This window comes from Lissotriton vulgaris, chromosome 6 (genome assembly GCF_964263255.1).
Source record: "Lissotriton vulgaris chromosome 6, aLisVul1.2, whole genome shotgun sequence".
NCBI classification, from domain to species: domain Eukaryota; kingdom Metazoa; phylum Chordata; class Amphibia; order Caudata; family Salamandridae; genus Lissotriton; species Lissotriton vulgaris.
The window spans coordinates 1,378,786,235-1,378,811,526 of record NC_141694.1 but is presented as its reverse complement, the minus strand read 5'-3'; positions in this window follow the sequence as shown (position 1 = coordinate 1,378,811,526).

Here is a 25,292-nt window from a genome sequence, read left to right as displayed (position 1 = left end):
AAGTCACTATTAGTGAAAGTACAAAGAGGATGTAGTCCTTTCTAGTTCTACAAATTTTATATGAGTATTTCATGAATATTCCATTTTAGAAGTTTCAAGATTCAAGCTAGCCTGGCTGATGAGAGGTGATACTCCAAAACCAGTCCCAGGATGCTTGTTTCCGGTCCAGGGAGGACCTGGCTAGGCAGTTAAGGTAGGAATGTTCCCCATGAGGAGCAGGGTCAAGATTGATTTGCATATGGGTGGTTCCAAACTAGTGTGGCTTGGTAAGCAAAATCACGATGGATGAAACCTAGATCTGTGACTTGGGGTGAATGTTTGCATTAATCAGCATTTCGGCCATTTCTGTTATTTTTGCTTTTCTCATTCCAGAGCAGCACCAAGAAGACGGTTGCAGAAGATGTGTATTTGACTTGGGTAAACAATAAGAAATATCATTGGGATGGGCTATGCCAATGGTTGAGGGTCCTCAGACCACATTCTGGTTTGGACTGCTCCACTTGGTTTCTGTTATATTTGGGGGTCTCTGGTTGGCACAGGTCAGAACTTGTGACAAGCAGGGACCCTCTCCTCTAGTCAGGATAAAGGGATCACCCTTTAGAATAACCCCTGCTCACCCTCTAGGTAGTGTGGCGCGAGCAGACAAGGCTAATCCTAGGGCGTCAGTTGGTTAAGCATTCATGACCACATACGGCAATATGAAAGACCCACCACAGATGGACACAAGGCTGTATTTTATGTGTCAAAAATACGTAGACTTTATGTAAAAATATGGCAGTAGATAATTGCAGGCTTAATACAAGACCAATATAACTTTAGGAAATGTGGCCACAGTACTTTCGTTTGTAAAAGAGTTCTTTAAAGTTCCTAATTACTGCTTATTTCTCAAGGTCCATTGATTAAAACACTGTCCCCCCACCACTCAAAGTGGACTCTGATGTCTTGGCACCTTCGTTAAAGGTTGTGTGCTGCGTAGCGCTCGGGTGTACTCTGTGCGGGGAGAACAGTGACGTAAATAATTAATTTACTCTCTTAATTTCTATGCAGGTAAGTACTTAATCAATAATAACTCAATTGGAATGAAAAAAGACAGAGTCCGTGGTGTTAGAGTTTCTAAGGGTTTTATTCCTCATAAAGGAATGGTCTTGATCAGGATATCATGTTCTGACCACCACAGGGGTGTCAGAAGGGATAGAGCGCTATATTTTATTGACAGTACATAGCTTATATACTTAATTCATATCATAAAGAATAATGCAAGAGGCGTAACAGCTGAGAGAAGACAAGATAACAGTATACACGTGATACTAAAACGTAATCAAGAGGCGTGAACTAGGCGTGAACTAGAGGTGTGTGCTAGAAACGTCACTGATAGGTGACGCAAGTGGGTGGCACCAAGGGGTGGTGCTAACAGAATTGTTGCGATGTCAGCAAAAATCGGAAGCTTGGATGCGCGCGCAGCTGCATGACGTGTGATTGACGGGGTGCAGGGGACTTGACATTTACGCTGACGGAAAGAGACAGAAGTCTGGCATGTCAGATCAACTTGTACTTCTATCATATCTGATATCTGATGTTTAGGAACTATACTATCTGGGCGAAAAGGTCTCTAGGGCAGAAGCTATTCTATGCTAACTGTGGATGCGTGTATAAGCGCCTAAGTGTCTGCATGTGAAGCGTGGGGCACGGGGCCTTCCGTGGAAGCATGGCAACAGAGGCTATGAATTACTTGCATTGAGACAGGTCGGCCCTTTGGCTCTGCAGCTGGGGAGGATGTTTACAGGATCTAGTAGGCAGGAATGTATTTTCGAGGAGCGGAACAGATAACTCGAAGGTTATAGTCAGTCTTGGCAGAAAGCAGGCTTGAGCTGAGCGCGAGGGGCCGCGCTGAAAGTAAGTCAGAGTTCACGGGTACAGAGGTAGCCTGGGCAGAGGCTGCCAGAGTCAGGAGCCACAAAAGAGGTTCGATGGCAGAAATTCAGGGCCTACTCTGCTAGAGCAGGAAAACATGTAAAGTGTACTACAAAAAGACGGTGGCATAGCATATTTAAGAACGGACTAGATAATCCATTCAGGGTGGATCTGAAAGAGGACAAGTTAACGGTGGACGCAAATGTATTTGCGTCTTCATAGCTGGCACAGGAGGGAAGTTACATGCACTTTAAGCCGGTACACGGAGTCGGTGGGGTACGCGCTAGGGAACATAACATGACCAAAAATTTAATTTTCCTCATTCCCTCCTTGTTCCCTACGGACCCTTCATGAAATATCGATCCTCATGAATCTATCAGTTTGTTCATGTAGCATCATTTGTTCTTCTTTCTTTCGTTTACGTTTTGAGAGAAAACTGGAGTGCTCAATACAAGAGGTGGCACACAGTCCACAAATCGCTGGCCCACACTGCAGGCACAGGCAGCAACTGAATACTAGGACTAGGCCAATGCCTAGGAAGGATAGGATCTTCCATCCCCAAGCTGTTAATGTTGTCCAGAACCAACCGGACCAAGTCCAGGTGCCTGGATTCTGATGTATCTGATTTGCAATTTTATGAAGACGGGTGATAGCTTGATATACAGATGGTGCGTTTTGTGGTATGAAAACACAGCAACTTGACCCGATGACCTTACAGGCTCCACCTCTATCTGCCAAGATGACGTCAATTACAAGACGATTCTGAAGGACAACAACCCGCATGGCGGACTGCTCTTCTGTTAGGTTACCTAAGGCGGAGGCAGTTTCATTCACTACTGCTTCAAGTGTTCTAGTTAATCTGCGTATTAATTTACTATTCTGGACAGGGCCTAAAAAGAAAAAGAATCCTTTATTAAAATCGGTGTACTGTTCCCATGCCGTTTCTGTGTAGTCGACAAGTGGGATATCTCTTCTGGGTCTATTCTTTACTAGATTGGTATTTCTATGGTAATCAGGAGGAGCTAGAAAAACAGGTGGCAGAAGGAATGCAATGTAACAGGTACCATCCCAATCTGGAGGTAGATGAATGTATGCGGTATGACCACAAACAAAGTAAGAGTGACTGATAGCTTTAAAAGACGATTTTCCATGATCACTGAATTCGACCACAGTAGTGCATTTACTATGACCTAAGTGTACTGAACCTTTCTTCTTGATACATAATTCACCAGTGACTGGCAGTACTGACATAATGGGTAGAACTGGGGTGGCTTCGGATTCGACAGTGAGAATCATAAGGCTAATTGTATAATTACCTAATCCATATACTTCATTTTCTAGATCAGTTCCTATTCTAGTGGGGAGTCCCTCCTTATCTGGGTAACAGGCGTCTAGTAGGACTAAGTTCAGATTTCCCCAAACCCAGCCCCCATCGAAAACAGCAATGTCGGGATCTAAAGAATTAATTATTTTAAACCATGCTCCGCAGGAGCCATTGTGAGTGAACGGGTACGGAAAGAGAGGCAGAGCTCCCTTGTAATTCTGGTAGGGAGGGAGTCGGCCACATATCCAGCAATTTGTAGCATTGTTAGTTTGATGAGAATGATGTAACATACTAATGAATGTGTTGTTGCGCAGCGCAAGTCTGTAGGAAAGCTCGTGAGGAGGTAACTCACTAAAAGTGTGTTCAGCCGATACATTGTAAGCAGATTGTTCACGCTTGAAAATAGGGTAATAGATAGGCAATAGGATGCTAGTAATGATAATTAAAACACTGAGAATAAACATGATTATTAGTGTCACTATGCAGTGACTACGAAGTGATTTACAATATGTACGTTTCTTTGCTTCTCTCTCTCTATCTCGATCTAGGGGATACATGCCAGAAACTATTTAACCGATTCACCTAGGGGAGGACTTAAACAATTAAACTGTCTGACTTGCTAGATCGTAATTTCATGCGATAATTTTCTTGAGGAGTTTTTTCTCGTTCAGATTCTGTAAAGTCTTTTTGTTCGACACAGTCTTTGGTGGGGGTGGACGAGTCTCGGTCAGGTTTCAGTCCAGAAATTTTTTTTATATGACTCGTGTGGACCCACCCCTTTCTTCCTTCGATTTTCACGGCCGTCCTTGTTGTAAGCAGTACGGTCTTCGGAGACTTCCAGCGGGGCTCCAGCGGACTTTTCCTGTGGAAATTTCGGACGAGCACCGTATCACCAGGACGGACGTCGTGTGGCTTTACATCAGTGTTGTCAGGGAAGGCTGCGGCAACCTGTGAACGACATGATTGGAGTGCAGACATCAAGGAGGCAAGGTAATCTGTCAACATGTTAGAATCAACATCAGTAATCTTTTTTGGAATGGGCGTCCCCCACATATTCGGTGGTCTTCCAAAGACCACCTCGTACGGCGATAGCCCTGATCTCGAATGGGCGACCATTCTCATGTAGAATAGTGCCACTGGCAGGGCGACTATCCAGTCGACCCCTTTCTCCTGACATATTTTGGCAAGGCGGATCTTCAGTGTCTGGTTATGTCTTTCAACAAGGCCTGCGGCTTCTGGATGTCGGACACAATGGAACTTCCACTGGTATCCCAGTAATAAAGAAACTTCTTTCATTAAGGCAGATGAGAATGGCTGACCGTTATCTGAGTACACGACACGAGGCAGGCCGTATCGTGGGAAGAATTCACGAACCAACTGCTTGGCAGTGGTCGGAGCAGTGTAATCTGAGACTGGGTATGCTTCGGTCCAGCGGGACAGAGCACAGACAACTACGAGAACATATTTAAATCCTCGACAACGGTCCATCTGGATATAATCCATCTGGAGGACTTCAAAAGGGTGATCGGGAGGATGAAATCCACCTTGCTCTACAGGGACGCTTTTACCTGGATTGAACTGACAACAGATCATGCAAGTACGCACTTTCTGTTTTGCGGCTGCTCGTAAGTGTCTATTGTTCCGGAGATTTTGCAAACTGTCTAACATTGCTTTCTCTCCTAGATGTGCAGGACTATGTGCTGTATTTATCATGACTTGAACCATAGAGTCAGGGAGAAACCATGTAGATTTTCCCTTCGTCATCCAACCTTGATCTGTCTGGATCCCTCCTAGTTCAATCCATTTCTTTATTTCTTCTGGAGTAGCATGTGTCTGAATGTCAATAACATCTAGTGTGGGATCCCTGACTGTCATACAGTTTGTCGGATCTGTTGTCTTTGTCGTATCAGTTGTCTGAGTGTGAGTCAGTGCTGTATGTTTTGCTGTCTGATCTGCCAGGTCGTTACCCTGGGACACAGAATCTGTGACTTTAGTATGTGCTTTACACTTCATGACGGATATGGCTGAAGGCAGATGTATTGCTTCTAACAGTGCTTGAATGAGAGGACCGTGTTGTATCTTGGCACCATGAGAGGTCAAAAAACCTCGTTCTTGCCACAGCATGCCGAAGTCGTGTACGACTCCGAACGCATAACGGGAATCTGTGTATATGTTGACATTTCTGTTCTTGGCTAGAATACAGGCTCGGGTCAGAGCGATGAGCTCTGCCGCTTGAGCGGACAGTGTATCAATACGATGTGTTTCTTTAACTTCAGTTTCAGTGGTCACTGCATACGCGGCCACTAATTCTCCTGTATTTGTTCTCATGCATGAACCATCTACATAAAGTATTATCAAAAACAATGGCCCAACCCGCACTTATTGGTTGGATCAATCAATCATATGCTCACAGTTTATCACTTCATAAAATAGAATGAGGATTGAAGTTATTTACCTCCAAAATGATTAAATCATAAGATGTTCATTCCATTAGAAAAGCAACCACCTAACACAACTATTTACAAGAAGGAGTTTTAATGGAATACTCCAAATACAGCGAAACATTTATTTATATACATTTGTACAATATTCACAGCGAACGGTAAAGAAAAGAGCTGGTGCTTCTATAAGGGTGCCAGAAAAAAGAAGGAGAAGGTAGTGGTTTGAAAGAAAAAGGGGTGTAAGCCTCAACGGAAAAGTGACATAAAATTTAGGTAACTCAAGAAAAAAAGCTGGTTTTTATCCAACGTGTTAAATAGACAGGCCACAATTAGTATTCATCCAATTTTTAAAAACAGTTATACAGTCTTGACTAGCATGTATAATGTTCGGGCAAGTAGTGGTCCTGGTCAATGAAAGGGAGAGCGTCGACGTTTCGACCCGTCTTGGGGTACTAGGGTAACTGGGGACCTCGACCTGCGGGTCTTCCTCAGGACGTAAAAGGCAGAGCCTTTGTACCGTGGCTACAACGCTGTAAGCCCAATATGCTTTCATGGGAAATTCACAATCCTCATATTTCTCGAAAGGCGTGAAGGGAATGGCCACAGTCGCACTCCTAATTGTTGGTCGTAGACCGACAAAACTATAGTTTAAGTGTGAAGAAAAGCAGTGGAGATGCTGTTCTCATGCGCAGACTTGCTTGTTACTTAAAGTGTTCATGTATACGTGTCACCATGAAGTGAAGATATGGATTCGTACTGGCATCTGTTGGTTCTCTAATAATCCAGTTTCTCCCTCAAACGACGTATTCACGGGAGTTGGCGGTGTCCCCAAGGTTAATTTCAGACTGTACGTGCGAATGGTTGTAGGTTGGTAGCAACTCGCCAAACTCGGGGCATACGTGGTTGTCAATCACACAACATTGCCGTGTCCGCGGGGTAAACGTGCACGCGTGTTGTTTCACACTGACGGGCCAGCCTCGGAGTACCCGAGGCTGGCCCGTCAGTGTGAAACAACACGCGTACCCGAGGCTGGCCCGTCAGTGTGAAACAACACGCGTGCACGTTTACCCCGCGGACACGGCAATGTTGTGTGATTGACAACCACGTATGCCCCGAGTTTGGCGAGTTGCTACCAACCTACAACCATTCGCACGTACAGTCTGAAATTAACCTTGGGGACACCGCCAACTCCCGTGAATACGTCGTTTGAGGGAGAAACTGGATTATTAGAGAACCAACAGATGCCAGTACGAATCCATATCTTCACTTCATGGTGACACGTATACATGAACACTTTAAGTAACAAGCAAGTCTGCGCATGAGAACAGCATCTCCACTGCTTTTCTTCACACTTAAACTATAGTTTTGTCGGTCTACGACCAACAATTAGGAGTGCGACTGTGGCCATTCCCTTCACGCCTTTCGAGAAATATGAGGATTGTGAATTTCCCATGAAAGCATATTGGGCTTACAGCGTTGTAGCCACGGTACAAAGGCTCTGCCTTTTACGTCCTGAGGAAGACCCGCAGGTCGAGGTCCCCAGTTACCCTAGTACCCCAAGACGGGTCGAAACGTCGACGCTCTCCCTTTCATTGACCAGGACCACTACTTCCCCGAACATTATACATGCTAGTCAAGACTGTATAACTGTTTTTAAAAATTGGATGAATACTAATTGTGGCCTGTCTATTTAACACGTTGGATAAAAACCAGCTTTTTTTCTTGAGTTACCTAAATTTTATGTCACTTTTCCGTTGAGGCTTACACCCCTTTTTCTTTCAAACCACTACCTTCTCCTTCTTTTTTCTGGCACCCTTATAGAAGCACCAGCTCTTTCCTTTACCGTTCGCTGTGAATATTGTACAAATGTATATAAATAAATGTTTCGCTGTATTTGGAGTATTCCATTAAAACTCCTTCTTGTAAATAGTTGTGTTAGGTGGTTGCTTTTCTAATGGAATGAACATCTTATGATTTAATCATTTTGGAGGTAAATAACTTCAATCCTCATTCTATTTTATGAAGTGATAAACTGTGAGCATATGATTGATTGATCCAACCAATAAGTGCGGGTTGGGCCATTGTTTTTGATAATACTGACTACCCAGGTCCAACAACCGTTGTGGGTTACCCCATTTTCTATAACATCTACATAAAGTGTCAGGTCTGGGTTTGTCAATGGAATATCTGTTAAATCTCGTCGGGGCTTTGTTACTGCATTAATGATCTCTATACAATCATGCGGAGCTGGATCTGTCATAACTGTAGGTAACAGTGTTGCTGGGTTCAGGATACTGCAGCGTCTGATTTCTATGTGTGGCTGGAATAATGTCAACTCGTAACCTGTCAGTCGTGCTATAGTCAAGTGTTGAGTCTGGGTTCTGTTTAACAGAACCTCTACAGAATGTGGGACTTGTACTGTTAACTGATGACCTAGAACAATTGAATCGCTTTGTCTGATTGCTAACGCTGTTGCTGCTACTGACTTTAAGCACGCAGGGAGTGCCTGGGCTACTGAATCCAATGTACTTGAAAAATAAGCGCAAGGCTTATGTGAACCTGCTTGATCTTGAGTGAGGACAGACAATGCTGTACCATCACGTTCTGTAACAAAAAGTGTAAACGGTTTGCTGTAACATGGTGTCGCTAAAACTGGTGCTTGGCATAAAGCTTTCTTTAATTCCTCAAAGGCTTGTGTGTGTTCCTGAGTCCAAGGGAGGGCAATGGAAGTTGCTACCTCCTGCGTCGTTAACTGGATGAGTGGTTTAGCTAGAAATGCATATTGAGGAATCCATTGTCTGCAGTACGAGGTGAGGCCTATGAAGGCCCGCACTTCCTTTTGTGTCTGGGGTCGTGGCATATTTACAATTAACTGAATGCGATCGGGAGTGAGCTGTCTCCCCACTTTGGACAGCAAGTGACCCAAGTACACAACTTGCTGAACACAGAATTGTAGCTTCGAAGGAGACACCTTGTGTCCCTTGTCGGCCAGGAAATGCAAAACTGTTAACGATGCTTGTTCACATTCGGGCTCACTTCGTGCGGTGATCAGTAGATCATCGACGTATTGCAGTAAAGCGGTATTAACTGGCATTTGAATACAATCTAGTTGTCTTTTCAGTGCTTGACTATAGATGCTGGGGCTTTCTGTAAATCCTTGAGGTGCGCGGGAAAATTTGAAACTTCGTCCATTTAAACTGAATCCGAAGAGATATTGGCTCTCCGGATCAATAGGTACACTGAAGAAAGCGTTCTTGAGGTCTATTACAGTAAAGAACGTTGCTTCTGAATCAATAGCAGTTAACAGGGAGGAGATATCGGGGACCACAGGATACTGTGGTACAATGCATTTGTTCAGCTCTCGAAGATCAATCACCAGCCGATATACTGGCGGTGCATTGCGGTCTGTACGTTTAAGAATTGGAATGATGGGTGAATTACAGATATTGGAGTCGGTCTCTACGACCACCCCTTGAGCAATAAGCTCTTCAATTATTTTCAGTAAAGCCACTACAGCATCGGGTGGTAACTTGTATTGTCTGATTCTGGGTAGGACAACTCCTGCCTTGAGTGTAACACGGTATGGAGTGATATGCATACAACCTACATCAGCTGGGCCTTTTGCCCATAAGTGATCTGGTACATTTTTCAGTCTGACATCAAAATCACGTAAAACATAATGACCCTTGAAATCCCGTAGAAAGAGTCTGACTCCCTCCGGGGAACAGCATATTATAGCTCCTAGAGCCTTCAGTGTTTTAATTCCTAACAGATTTTCTGGACATGATTTCGTAAGTAACAAATCTGTAACTCGGGATAATGGACCCACAGCTAATGGTACTGGTTCCGATACTTCATTTACAATAGGCTGCCCTGAAAAACCAAGGGAAACATTCTGTGAGCCTGAGAGGGGTGCCCCTGGGACTTCATTGTGACTGATTGTAGTGCGACTTGCCCCTGTGTCAATTAAAAACTTTCTGTCTTTTCCCAATACGTGACTGTGTACATAAGGACCTTCTTGATCTACAGGAATTTCAATAAGAGGCAAACCACCTTCCCTCTCTAGGCTGTTTCATGTGTATCGGGGGTAATCTAGATATGCAGATTGGGCATACTGGTACATCTGTTGTGAGACTTGCTGAGTCGCGGCAATGGGCTGTGGCTGCGGTACTGCTACTGTCTGTGCTGGGTGGGGTGGAGCATGCATAGGCTGTATATTCTGCATTGGCTGTTCGTTCTGTGAGGTCTGTTGATGACCATGTTCATGTCTAGGCGGATGCGGTCTTTCTTTAGTTTTACCTGTCGCGATGTTGTGTTTCAGGACTGGACATTCATGTACGTAATGACCTGGCTGCTTGCAGTAATTACATGTCCCTTTAACGGGAGCTGCAGAATGATTAGTCTGGGCCCCACCTTTTCTTTGACCATCGGCTGGGACTGTCTGAGCTACTAGCATTTTCATTTTCGTGTCTTTCATACGTTTCTGTTCCTGATCTTGTTCTTCCCTAATTCTGTTCTGGTGATATTGTAACATTTGTAACATCTGGGATGGCGTATTTGCCTGCCAAGTACTTTCAACTTTGTACACTCTATTTTTGACTAATGGTAGGGAATTCTCTACTAATTTCGATACAAAAAGGTGTGGATATGACTCGCTACTCGGTTGTAGGCCACTATTAATAATGAAACATTTCTCGAATCTGGAATAGAAGTCACTAGTATCTTCATCTTGTTTCTGTTTACAGGACGAGATTGCGTCCCAATCTTCCTTTCTAGTTGTCAATAATCTTGGCAAAACCTGTACTATCAAACCTGGTAATGCTTTAGTCCTATCCCCAAGGCCTAACCCTGGGATTCGTTTGCTTTCTTCGTCTTCTATTTCTGCCCATGCTATCTTAGACTCTCCCACCTCCCAATCCTTTTCCTTTAATACTCTTGACAGCTAGGTTATACGAGAAACACAATAATACACGTTTAAACAGTCACATTCATACCACAACATTAATCACATAAGGACATTGAAGACATAGATGACTACCCCCCTATACTGGATGTACTGCTCAACAGTACAGATACACTGGTGTAACAGTGCAGAAATTCGGAATACTAGATATACTGCTAAACAGTACAGATACACTGCCTAAAAACAGTGCAGACCGGACTTGCGTACCCAAACCCGTCTAGATACGACCCAGCAATGGTACTCACCGGGAAGCACGGAAACAGAAGGCCTCGGAAAACTCGACTGGACTCGACTCGGTACTTCGGAAAACTTCGGAAAACTTCGGAAAACTTCGGAAAGCTTCGGAAACCTGGTGGGCCTCTTGACACCTCGGACCTTGCTTCTTTCGGCTAGGCTCTGGTCGGGATCCTCCGCACTCCTCACCGCCTCGTCTGGGCACTGATCGCAGTCTTCGTCACCTCCGTGGGTCAGAGGGAGATGCAGGAAATCCTGCCAGTACGCGTATGTTCCATCTAACTGATGGCAGGGGACATAGCTTGCAACGCACCAACCGGCGCGTGAGGTGGGGGAGGGGTCCCTATTCGGGCGCCAAAATGACGTAAATAATTAATTTACTCTCTTAATTTCTATGCAGGTAAGTACTTAATCAATAATAACTCAATTGGAATGAAAAAAGACAGAGTCCGTGGTGTTAGAGTTTCTAAGGGTTTTATTCCTCATAAAGGAATGGTCTTGATCAGGATATCATGTTCTGACCACCACAGGGGTGTCAGAAGGGATAGAGCGCTATATTTTATTGACAGTACATAGCTTATATACTTAATTCATATCATAAAGAATAATGCAAGAGGCGTAACAGCTGAGAGAAGACAAGATAACAGTATACACGTGATACTAAAACGTAATCAAGAGGCGTGAACTAGGCGTGAACTAGAGGTGTGTGCTAGAAACGTCACTGATAGGTGACGCAAGTGGGTGGCACCAAGGGGTGGTGCTAACAGAATTGTTGCGATGTCAGCAAAAATCGGAAGCTTGGATGCGCGCGCAGCTGCATGACGTGTGATTGACGGGGTGCAGGGGACTTGACATTTACGCTGACGGAAAGAGACAGAAGTCTGGCATGTCAGATCAACTTGTACTTCTATCATATCTGATATCTGATGTTTAGGAACTATACTATCTGGGCGAAAAGGTCTCTAGGGCAGAAGCTATTCTATGCTAACTGTGGATGCGTGTATAAGCGCCTAAGTGTCTGCATGTGAAGCGTGGGGCACGGGGCCTTCCGTGGAAGCATGGCAACAGAGGCTATGAATTACTTGCATTGAGACAGGTCGGCCCTTTGGCTCTGCAGCTGGGGAGGATGTTTACAGGATCTAGTAGGCAGGAATGTATTTTCGAGGAGCGGAACAGATAACTCGAAGGTTATAGTCAGTCTTGGCAGAAAGCAGGCTTGAGCTGAGCGCGAGGGGCCGCGCTGAAAGTAAGTCAGAGTTCACGGGTACAGAGGTAGCCTGGGCAGAGGCTGCCAGAGTCAGGAGCCACAAAAGAGGTTCGATGGCAGAAATTCAGGGCCTACTCTGCTAGAGCAGGAAAACATGTAAAGTGTACTACAAAAAGACGGTGGCATAGCATATTTAAGAACGGACTAGATAATCCATTCAGGGTGGATCTGAAAGAAGACAAGTTAACGGTGGACGCAAATGTATTTGCGTCTTCATAGCTGGCACAGGAGGGAAGTTACATGCACTTTAAGCCGGTACACGGAGTCGGTGGGGTACGCGCTAGGGAACATAACATGACCAAAAATTTAATTTTCCTCAACAGGGAGGCTCTCCCGCTGCTCAGGCGCCTCGCGGTACGGGGCGTACGGCGCAGCAGTCTTTACTGAGGGGTACGAGTCGCAGTGCGGCCATGCGACTCGTTCGTGTTTTAAAGCAATGCAGGGAAAACAAACGTTGCAGACCCCAAGTCCGATGCGAACTCCTAACTGAGTTCGAATGGCACAGTTCCTTGGTTTTGATGATTCACAGGCAAATGGTGATTCCAATGTTGCGGACCGGTGAAGGCGGCCCAGGATGGGTTAGCGTCTCCCCTGCTGGGCACGGCTCGTACCAACCTCAGAGATCGAGGCGGAGGAGCGGGGCTCTGGGAGGCGGGACGGACGGTCCGGGGCTCACGCTGCTTTGGGGCACCCACACGGTGCGGCATCAGAGCCGATCCTCTCGGACATCGCTGTGGGGCGGTTGGGGGGTCGGGCAGCACGGAGCGGACGGTACAGGCAGGCTTGAGGTGCGGCGTGGACCCAAGTGGCACAAAGTGCTAGTGCGGTCTGGGCATACAGACCGTACGGGGACTCGTGCTGGGTTTGGGCCGGTTGTCTCTGGCGGCGGGGCGATCAGTGACCAGTACGCCTCGTCAGAAAGGAGGGGCAGGATGCGGGCGGCGCAGGCAGGATGGGATCGACACGGCTCGACGGAGCGGAGTCACCCGTGGCGGGGCGGCCAGACACGAGCTGCTTACCCGGGGAAAATGAGGCGCAAATGGGGGTCACAGCTGCCGGCGGCACAGAGGCAGGTCAACACACAGCCAGGAACGTCGTCAGGAGAGGCAGCAAGAGTCCAATGATCCCGGGACTCTGGTCAGAGGGGCAAGCTCAATTCCAAGCCCTTGGAGATTGTTTTAGGCACAAATGTTGCAAAGTCCTTTCTGGTCTTTTCCTCTCCTTTCTCAGCAAGGCACCAACTGCAGGCCAGTCCTTTAGGTCAGGGACAGTTTTTCCTCCTTTAGCTTCTTCTTGGTCCTTTTAGTCGGGCTGAGGTTCTTCATGGTCAAAACAGGATCTAATGTTTAGGAGCAGGGCTCCTACTTTTATACACAGATTCTTTTGTCTTTGCAGGCCAGGGGGCCTGGGCCTGATTCAGACCAGTTTTGGAGCACTTTGTTGTTGAGCCTCTGGCTGTTTCTTTCAGGATGCAGGGCAGGGACATCAGACACTCCGCAGGAGGTGGAGCCAGCATTGTGGTGGCAGAGCACAGCCCTATTCAGAGTCAAGGGGCACTCCTTCCACCTGTCCTGGGGGTAATCCCTCTATTCACCACCTGGCAGCCCAGACTGTCCCCTGGAATCCCCCAGCCCTGTCACTCACAGAAACCAGACAGCAGAACACATCCTAGCGGAGACGGGCTGAAATAGTCAGGCAAGCAAATGCTAACTTTCTAAAAGTAGCATTTGCAAACGCAGGATATTAAAATGTAAATGTAAATTGATACTTGTATAGCGCACTACTCACCCGCAAGGGTCTCAAGGCGCTTGTACGAATAACGCTGTGGAACCCATCCTGGCTTTCCCTGTGAGGCATCCACTCCTGGGCACCCCCAAGGTGGAGGCCAGGCATCCTTAGCATTGTGGGGGCCGTTGTGGAGATTAAGCAAGCTATTGCCCAGAGTTGCAGAGTGGGACTCCATGATTGGAATAGGCACAGAGGCAAGAATTATCAGGTCCGTGGAATTTTTGAGCCCAAGACCCGCCGAGGCGGGGAATTGAACCCTGGTCCCGGGCTAGACCTCTGCATCAGGGTCTGCCACTCTAACCATTAAGCCACACTTCTCCACTATTAAAATAAACTTTACTAAAATAAGTATTTTATTATTCTGAGTTCAGGCATATTAAACTTGACTTTCTACCATGTTCCCTGAGCCTGCTGGGATTATAGAGTGTAATAATTCCAGCAGCCATTCTGGCCTATGAGAACAAGTAGCCTTAAAATAGTGAAAACGAAAAGGGCTGTAATTCTCTATTAGGACATGCCACACACATCAGGGTTTGTCCTACCTTATGCTTACAATGCACCCTGCTCTTGGGACTACCATAGGGGGGACTCACCTGAAGTAAAGGGAAGGTTTAGAGGCTGGTGAGTGTGTGCACTTGCCCAGCCAGCATGACAGTACCAGACTGCACGCAGGTTCTGCAATGGCAGACCTTAGACACATTTTAGAAGGCTGCTTCTGTGGGTGGCGCAACCAGCGCTGCAGGCCCACTAGCAGCATTTGTATTTACAAGCCCTGGCACTCCTGGGGCACTTTACTGGGGTCTGATAGTAAACCAAATAGGCCAGTCATGGAAACCAAGCAATGTATACACTTTTACAGTAGGGAGAGCATATGCACTTTAGCACTGGTCAGCAGTGGTAAAGTGCCCAGAGTCATTATACCAACAAAAACAGGTCTGAGAGAATATAGGAGAAATGCAAAAAGTTTAGGGATGACCCTCCAGAGAGGGCCAAGTCCAACAGTTTCTGTCTTAGTTTCCTCCCTCTCTCCTTCTGAGTCACCTGGTGCCTCTTTTCATTCTACTTTTCCCTATCTGTAAGGATGTCCTGGATTATGCAGATTCTGGCTTCCTCTTTTAGACCCCTCTCCACTTTTGTTCCTCTGTCGGATATAGTTTTGGCAACTCCCTCTGTTCGGGTTCCCTCTAAGGTGTCCACCCATTGTCCTGGGCTGTTTTCACCAAACTGTTTCCCTTTTGTGCTTTAGCAGAAGGCATAACATCCCTACTTACGTCTTCTGTGGTCATCAGACATGTGCCCTACCTGAGTTTTATGTGTGAAATTTCAGAGTTTCACTAGTGATACAGTAAGACGGGATGAACAGGAGTACAATCATGGTGTCAACCAAGTATGTGCTCCATCACACAGTCTTGCAATGTAGTAATCAGAAAACTGCTGAACATTAATTGGATGCTTACAATAAACAACGGATGCTGGATGTGAAGATCTATATTTAAAAAGAATGTATAAAACATTTATGGGCATCTATCTCTTCAAGAAATTAATTGCAGTGAGGTTCAGCCCAGAAGGCACTTTTTCCTACAAGTGGCATTGTGATCCTTTGGTGCTGTAAACTGCCTTTGGGATTAGGTGTCTGAGTTGTGGATGACCGTAATCCAACAGAATCTTCAGCTAAATTACACAAAAGATGCAGCTACAGAGTTGTTCCTCTGGAAAAGTACAGTTATATGTCCTCCTTAGTTTATGTTTTAAGAGTATTTCCAAACACATACACAATCGAGTATCCAACATAACAATTGAACATGCCCTCATCTAAAGTACATTGCCATTAGAGAGGACTTTAGAACATATATTTTGTGCACAAGCATTTACTATGTGTAATGTTTTATTTTTTTCTCATATTTTTTTTAAATTTACGTTTGCAATCAGACAACAATACAAAAGATGATAACATCCCACATTCCCACCCCAAGCCCCACAGATCCACATAGAGAATGTATTACTTTGCAAAAAAAAAATTCCGGAAGCCAGGAGATGATATTCAAGCAGCATAAATAGAACTGTTTACACCACACATGGTGGCGCTGATGCCCTGTGAGCACACCTCCCCTCAAGCTTTCCGGCATATTCACTTTTCACTTATCTCCAGAGTCCGTTCCATTCTCTACAAAAGGACCATCAATTTCTTGCTGTAAGTGGATCTCCGCCATGTTCCACTCCATTCTGTCCCCTGTTAAGTCCAGCTGTATACCAATTTGTGTCTTTGCCCACATTCCACTCAAACCCATCATGCCAGTATCCATAGCCATTGCTTCTTAGTGTGTGACCGGTTAGTCATCCATCGTATTGCTATACATTTCTTCGCTACAGCTATACCCTGTCCTACTACCTCCTCTGCATATTTAATGCGCTTGGATCGGGTCACCAGTCCCGAAAGGCACAGCTGCAACATGAGCCACAATGATAGTTCACTCAAACCCCCAGCTCCTGAACCACCTCATCCCAGAAAGCTTCCTCAGTAGGGCATGTCTACCATATATGGATATAAGTCCCAGTGATTGACCGGCATCTGGGGCAGTATTCCTGCTTGGATGGATCTAATCTGTGAAGCCATTGTGGTGTGACATATTCCCTGTGTACACATTTCTAATGTATAAACTTTAACCGGGCATTATGAGTGGCCCATCTGCAATTACTCAGCACAGAAGCCCAATCACGCCCACTCAGCACCTCACCCATATCCCCCTTCTTTTGTGGTTTCAGTGTCATGATGCGGGAGGCCGCATATGGAATGAGGAGGGCATACAGGTGGGAAATTAGCTTACATTCCTCCCCATGTCTGGCAGTGTCTGATTCAAGACATGAGTGTCCGTTTTTTGCGGGATCCCCAACCATAACTTCCTTATAGCCGCGCCAACCCATCGTATGTGAGAAAGCAGCTACCTGTGACATCCCATTGGATGCAAACGTCTGCATATCCTGGCATCCTGACATCCGCATATAAGTACCCCAAACAGTTTGGGCCATCACCTTTCCTCCTGTGGCTTAGGAACATTGATATCATGGGGCTTATGATAGTCCACCAGGGGACCAACTGTTGCAGGTAGATATTTTCCCACCTCCTTGTGCAGTCCCATATGTACAATAGTGTTCAGACAGGCTCTGGTAGGTTCAGACTATATTGGTGCATTGCCAGTGGTAGCGGCAGAAGTTTACGGGGCTTAGTTAGTCAAGCCAGCATTCCTACAACAGCGTGGGTATCCCCTCCCCAGAACCATGGCATTGTGTTGGATAAGAGCTGCCCATTAATACACCCTGAAGTCTGGAGCCTGTAATCCCCCGCTATCCAATGGGCTTCATAGAACCTCCAGGCTGACCCGCACCCTTCCGTGTCCCCAGTATATCATTAGCATGTGCTGTAGCACATAGAGCACCCGTGGAAGTATTACCATTGTGCTTATGGCTATTCGTTCCATCAGGGACATCGGGAATCACAGCCATTTTGTACATTCTTTTCTAGGTTGACTAGGAGTACCCTGACATTTTGTTGTGTATCGATTTAGATACCGTATATAGATTTTCCGATTTATGCCCTTATATAGGTACAATTCACATTGCCCTTATTTAGGCATATACATCCAGCCCTTATTTAGGCATTGTTCATGCTAACCAAATACAGGCATGGTGAACTACATCTGTTTATCTTCGTCACAACGAGTTCTTGTAAAACCAGACTTTTGGTCTTCCCCCTTGCCTGGATATTGATTTCTCCAAGAACTCATTAATTATGCATGAACATCTATTCCTTAGGGGTTCATTCATGATGTTCTTATGCCCGACTTGTACATCAATACTGGCATTCCTAAACAACTTCAAGGTATAAATATACCTTCACTTGCCATGGCAAACAATGGTTCGGGTGCCTACTTGCGCGACGCGGCTCGCCACGTCAAGTTCGGAAGTAAGTCAAGTCCCAGCTAGACACACTGACCAGATGCTGTCATCCTCCTCGCAGAGAATCCAGCTCCAGTGTTTCTGACTCCCCTCGCTGGGTATTAGAGAGCGAGACCCGGAAAGAAAGTCCAACCTCACTCATTCTAAAGGTATGGAGCGGACGAGAAACTTTTTGCAACTCTTGCCTAAAATAGACTATAGCTAAACAGCACCTACTTCTTCCCTCGCACTACACTTAGGTTAGGTACACTGGGGTAGAATTATTTTAGAAGCACCAGATGAGTATTTTAGCCTGTGTTATTTGCATATGTATTTTTATGAAAATATGTCATAGCTACAAGCCATGCTATTGCAGTATTATTTCATCTTACTGCTAACGCTGCACATATTATACTTCGCATTCTGTCTTACGATTGTAGCAGTTTATATCTCAAGCATGAGAAATATGACTGTTCAATAAACCCTTTTTATTGAAACGCTGTCTCACTATTACTGTGCAAACTCTGTAGAAACGAAGCATGCACGATTGACTAAGTGAAACTGTTATCTATTGTTTCCACGATTCTGAGACTGTTCCAATTCTAAAGGGAAACAAAGTTGTCATGTTTATGCGGTTGTCAAAAAATAATCCCTTCTTGTTTATTCGAGGAGTTTCTAGTTACCTCTGAGTTAGCTGGCACACACAAGTAATTAGGTTTAATGTACTCGATAGAGACATACTGACCTTAGTCCTATGTCAAAACTATAGCGTATATTATTCCAATGCACAGAGCCTATCAGGGATATAGGAACTACACTACAACTTGAGACATATGTCTCAGCCATTTCTGTGCTTAGCTAGATCCCAAGACTCTATACAGGTGTTCTCTGTACTTTTATATTGTCTAAATTTGTCTCCATGGGCACTGTCATCTGGATGGGAAAAAGGATCGACTCATCTGCATTCAGTCGGAACCTCGAGTGGGCCCGGACCTCCACTAGTGTATTGTGTATCGCGCTTTATGTGTCCTTTGGGGATTCTCAATATCAGCAATATGTCATCTGCATAAAGTGAGATGACCTCCCATTTACCTCTCACCAGGATCCCGGCATCTTCATGCCTAAGGCTTATAAGGTGAACCAATGGTTCAATAACTATGCCTAATATCAGTGGTAAGAGGGTGCATCCCTGTTGAGTTGCCCTCTCTACCAGCCAGTCGCCTTAGATTTTGTGGGCTACCTTCATCCTGGCCTTGCAATTCGTGTATAGCAACGTCACCCATTTCAAGTAATCCGTTCCCAGATCGTATCTGCACAACGCTTCTTTCATAAATGTCCAGTTGACACTGTCAAAGGCCTTGTGGGCATCCGTGCAGGCCACTGCGTAGGGCTACATCCCTTTTATTGCCTGTTCCATAATGAAGAAGGCCTTCTGAATATTAGTGGTGGAAGTATGACCACCCACAAACCCCAATTGATCCATGTGTATGACCCCCTCAGCGAATTTAGATTGGGTCAATATTATCCTCACAAGTTTCACATCCACATTGATCTTCGATAGGGGGCAGTAAGATTCACAATCTGAGGGGTCCCTGCTTTATTTGAGCAGAACTACGATAGTGGCCTACCTCAGAGATGCTGGTAGGTTTTCGACGGCTTCTGTGTACATGGCCAGCAAAACTTTAAGCTAAGTCCATCTATACCTGGTGTCTTCCCCATATTCATGTGGTTGATGACCCATCTCATGTCTGACTCATCAAGTGGTGCATTCAGTGTCACTCTTGCGTCCTCATCTACTTTAGGGATGTGTGCCTCATTGAGGAAGGTTGCAATGCCTACATCGTCGTTGTGGCCTGATGTGGCTATGTGTTATTTTATTGCACGCAAAACATCACCCACACTACATTGTCACAGTGTGGTTACAATTTAAAGAGACAAGGGTTCTGATGGTAAATTTGAAAGCCATATCCAGCCTGAAGCATACACAAGTAAATTTACCATCAAATTCACCCACAAAGATGCAATTTATGACATACAAACAATTAATCAAATGATATTCCAAATATTTACAAGCCACAAATCAGTACTTCCATCACCAAAAAATCAATACATCCCTTTGAAGTGTGTATATGTAGGCACAGCAGCTATGGCAAAATATGCATTCCAAACAAAATGTTGTACTCCTGCACAATGAAGAGAACATAAAGTACATTTCTGATGATGACATGGTAAACTGCCAAACCAACAACAGTGAAAGGCTTGGTGTGCTCTGGAAAGCTGTCCTCTTCCAAGTCTCAAGCATGTAGTCTTGGTTCCACCTCCACCATCAGACACTCCCTGTCCCTTTATCTCAATCTTGCAGTTTATTTTTCATAACTGCTTTCCTTTTTATCATTGCTTTTCCTTATTCCTCCTCCTCCTTCTTTCCTTCTTTTCCTTCTCTGTTTCTCTGGGTCAAAGTTTGATGAGGAAAAATAAGTACCAGCCTCCAAAAGTGGGCCTCACCTGCAACCACCGGCTTGAATTACAAACTCTTTGTACCTCAACATCACACCCAGTCACTTTGACTCTAGGTTGGTCTCTTTTGGGGTTTTTGCACATTGTAACTGAAGGGGGTGTTTTTAATAAAACAAAAAATAAAATAATCATAATATATTAGCAATATTAGCGTTCAAACTTTAAAAAATATAAAATATGTTTAAAAATGAAAAAACAATTTGTAGTATGCAGACATATTTACTTGTACTGGGTCTCAAATGTCTAAAACTGCATTTTGCATAAAAGCAGTTTGACTAATTTTGCTGAAACACGCATAACATGTTTAATTCTTGGTCTTTGTTTTATTAGAAATTGTCGTTTATTAAAATAATGAAGAAACCCTAATATAAAAATGCCCATTACAAATTAATAGGGAAACCCAATCATTGTCAAAGGACCTGGGTATAGTATACTATGAAAAACAGTCGGTCCCAGGCTAATTTAGAAAAACACAAAGGAAGAAGAATTTCTTATTTGTGGGCTGCTTAAATAATCAACAGCTGGTAATCAATCCTTATCGATCAAAAATAATTCATTGATTCGCACCCTAAAAGAAAAAGAAAAAATAACACACCCACAATTTTCTAGACCATATGTTCATTTTTTATATTTTTCAAAAAAATGCAAGAAAAAGGTAAAGACCTTACCACCTATGTTAGAGATAAATGCGTTGCTCAAGGGGAGCGGTATAGAGAGTAGAAGGGCTCATGCTTGAGATAAAAAGAGGGGAAGATTACAGAGTAAAGGCTGTAAAACCTCAAAGTAGTTTTTTCAGTTTGAGATCAATGCTTATTAATTAGTACAACATAAACCAGTACTATAAGGCCTGTCCGCAACACAATTCTTAAAATAAATTTGTCATCCTTTTGTATTTGCATAGATGCAACATCGGATAATGGGGCAGGATGATATAATGTAATACAGGCCCTTGCTCAAGGGTATACGTCCATGTTTCGACCCAGCTTAACACGTGGAGGACACCTTTAGACCTCCGTTGCGGGTGTTCTTCAGGCCAGACGGATAGTGTGAGGCAACCTAAGAGGTAAAAGGAAAATTACAAAGTTGTGTAAATTACAATAAAAATGTATAGAAATGTATAAAGTACATTCAAATGAACAGACGACGTTGGAATAATTACAAGAATATGCATTATGTTACATCAAGTTAGGTGAAGAAATAGCCAGGCTATATGTCTAACAGAAAGTGAAATTCATGTTAGCACAGATGAAGTATGCTCAGAAAGGTTTTCAGAATCAGCTATTTGCAGGAAATCAAGGTGGTATGTAAGGTATTGGTTAACAAGCTGGAGTACAAGATGCTCAGGAAGGATTTGGGGTTTCAAATAGTAAATGTAGAGGTGTTTCAGTTGATCCGAATTTCAGTGTAGATGTTGCGACGCTGAATAAAATAACCCCTTGTCATTTCTGTAATAAGATCGGATATTGGAAGAGGAAGTGCAGACTGAATCCAGATAGAGTAAACACAAATGTAATAATGCAGTAAGAAATTCAACTACAGATGCAAAATGTGCCAGTTCAGCATATGCAAGTCCCGGGCCAGAAACTGGTTTCAATGATACAGGTTCTCCAAGTGCCAATTGACTCCAGACTATGGGAAAACCTAGGTTTAACATGAATCAGATGCCCAAAACAGATTTAAACGCATTTCAGAACCAGAATCCATTTCAAAAGTTCCCTGTGTTTGATAAAGATGGATTTGGCTCCGCCAATTCCTGACGGAGGTGCCTGAGAGGGGAAGTAGACTGCATGCTTACCACAGTCTTGGAAGTAATCCAGGTTGGACCATTTGTAGAAGGAGAAGTAACTGGCCCTAAGTGTTGTTTTTGAACCATACTGCTGCTACCAGATCCACTGTTAGAACAGCGGAAATCCCAGACCTACCCCTCTCGGGAAAGAAGATTCACGTTGTAGGAGTTTCACATAAAAGGATCACTAACCAAGTTTCAGAAAATGTTCCTGTATAAATAGGTTCATTTGAGGAAAAACATAAACTTATTGTCTGTGATTTGAGTCCTGCTAGGAAAAGATTTGTTGTGCAAGTTAAATAGCACAATTTACTGCACACTGGATTGTGATGAGTTTCAAACACATGATTTAGATGTAGAGTTTAAAATGGTCCGATAAGACACAGCTATAGGTTTGCTTCCAATGAGAACAATCAAAGAGTTAACTCCTTATTTAAAGGAGACTGTAAACCTAGAAGTATGGGATTTCACAGGAAAATATATCAGACTGATTGAAGATGTAGAACCTGTCTGAACTACAGTTAAACCTAATGCAGTGTGTCCAAGAACACCACCATACAATTTGATCACTTTAAGAATAACAGCAAGAATTGAAAACTTGTTGAGTAAAGGGCTTTTAGGGGAACTTGTTGAAAGTCTGTGCAACTCTCCAATCATGGGGTTTCAGAGGCCCAATGGTAAAAATCGGATTGTGCAAGATCTTTAAAAGATTACCAGCATTGTTGTCTCATGTTATCCCATTGTATCGAATCGGCCACCATACTTTTGCAGAATCTGTGTGGATTTCGACTCTGTAACATCGCACTATATTAGTCAGTTCTTATTTTCCTTTGTGGTTTGACAGCATTTTGGCATAGTACCTAGTTCCACAAGTGTGAGAGCCTGTCCACTTTTAATCAAATATTTTGAAAAGAATCTTGAATCATTGCAGATGCCTTACAATTCAGTTCTCATGCAGTACATTGATGATCTACTTGTGGCATCAGAGACATAAGAAGCTTGTTAACAGGATACCGTTGCATTGTTGAATCACCTGGTAAAAAACTAACACAGTGGTGCATATTTGCAAGGGAATACCACCACCAGAATGTCACCTTTAGTGACGTTCTGGTGGCGATATCCCCTTCTTCTTTTTTACAATGTGGCGTTAAGCCACGTAAGGTGACTTAACTCCATCTTGTAAACAAGACCCCTTTTAAAGCCTCACTTAGAGTGAAAGAGGTGTGCAATGGGTATTGCAGTGGGTAGTCCGCTGCAACGCTCGTTGCCTTTTTAATGCTGCCCCATATTTACAAGGTTGCGGCACAGCCAAAAACGAAGAACATGGAATACCTGGTCTTAGACGGGTGATACGAGGAGAAATTATTTATTTCACCTTGTTTCTTGCTCTTTCCAAGCAAATTGCCTTTCAAGATTGTTTATGTGAAGGAAGGTATCCCTTTCCTGTACATAATCAATTGCCCCTGCATCGCAGGCACTCTTGCAACATGGCACAAGGGTGCTTGCGCTGGCACTATTCAGAAAAGGGGGTGGTGATGATCAGAGTGTCTGAATTAAGCAGACCACTCTTACCCAGTCCAAAGATCAGGGCTTGATCCATCACCGTTATTTATCTCACTGCACCATCCCAGCTCAGAACCTGGCTATATGCAAATCAGTCTGTCCCTGGCCCAGTGCATCATGGGAACAGGGCAGACTAAACTACCAAGCCAATTCTTCACCAGAAAGGAGACAAGCTACCGGTGACCGGTTTCTGGCATTTCAGCCGTCTTCGGCCCGGCTTGCTTGAATCCTGATGGTGCAGTGAGAAAGGGACTCATGTCTGAGTATACCCTGCCACACCTATAGTGGCCAAAAACGATTCAGAAAAGGGGGTGGTGATGAACAGAGTGTCTGAATTAAGCAGACCACTCTTACCCAGTCCAAAGATCAGGGCTTGATCCATCACCGTTATTTATCTCACCGCTGGCACTAGGCAGCTTTATTAGCGATAGCGGAAACACAGTTTTGCGCTGTATTTTTGTAAATACAACGCATCCCTGCATTTTAATAATGTCGGAGCACACCGTTACTAATTTACACCGTGCTCCAACATTTTGTTGTAAACATTCCACAAAGTGTCTCTAGGTAAACTGCAATACTATCTAAAAAAGTTCAATATTTGGGACATAACATTGAGAAAGGAGCAAGAAAGGTGTCACCAGAACGAGTGGAGGCAATTCTGCAAATTAATCCAGTTCTAACACAGGAAGAAGTTAGTATGTTATTGGGACTGGTTGGCTACTGTAGACAGTAGATGCTGAACCTTTCCATAGTGGCGAAGCCTTTACTGAGGATGACACACAAAGATGTGCTTGATCTGCTTCCCTTGGACAACAAGTGCTTGAAAGCTTTCCTAGAGATGAGAGAAAGGCTATGTCGAGCCCCAGCACTAGGAATGCCTGATTACAGTAAGATACTTACATTGTTTTGCAGTGAGAGGGAGGGCTGTGGACTCTCAGTGCTAACTCACATGCATGGAGATGCACAAAGACCAGTGATTTACTTTTCAACTACCCTTGACCCTGTAGGGCAGGATTGCCAAACTGCCTTAAAGTGCTTGTGGCTGACAGTGTTCAGATTGAGATGAGTGAGATCATAGTAATGGGACATCCTTTAACTGTTATTGTCCCTGTGAACATATTGCTCACTAGAACAAAAACCCAGTACATGACTAACAGTAGGCTCACTAAGTATGAGTAATTGATTTTGGTGGCAGACCAAATTTGGCACAAGCTAGCTATTGGTCCAGAATAAGTGCTTTTAGTTATTTGGTTTAAATCCGTTCAGAGGTTTTTGAGCAATTAATGTTCAATGGGTGATTGAGTGGCTCCGTTGAGAAGCTACGTTGGTGAGTGAGTGAGTGTGAGTAGCTCTATGGGTGAATACGTAGGTGTGTGAGTAGCTGTTTGGGTGAGTGAGTGGCTGTGTGAGTGGCTTTATGGGTGAGTGAGTGGGTGTGTGAGTGGTTTCATGGGTTTTTGAGTCTGTATATGAGTGGTTGTGTGAGTGAATGTGTGAGTGGTTCTGTGGATGATATCGTAAGTGATGTCACTTGAGATATAATGAGAAACATCATCAGTCATGTC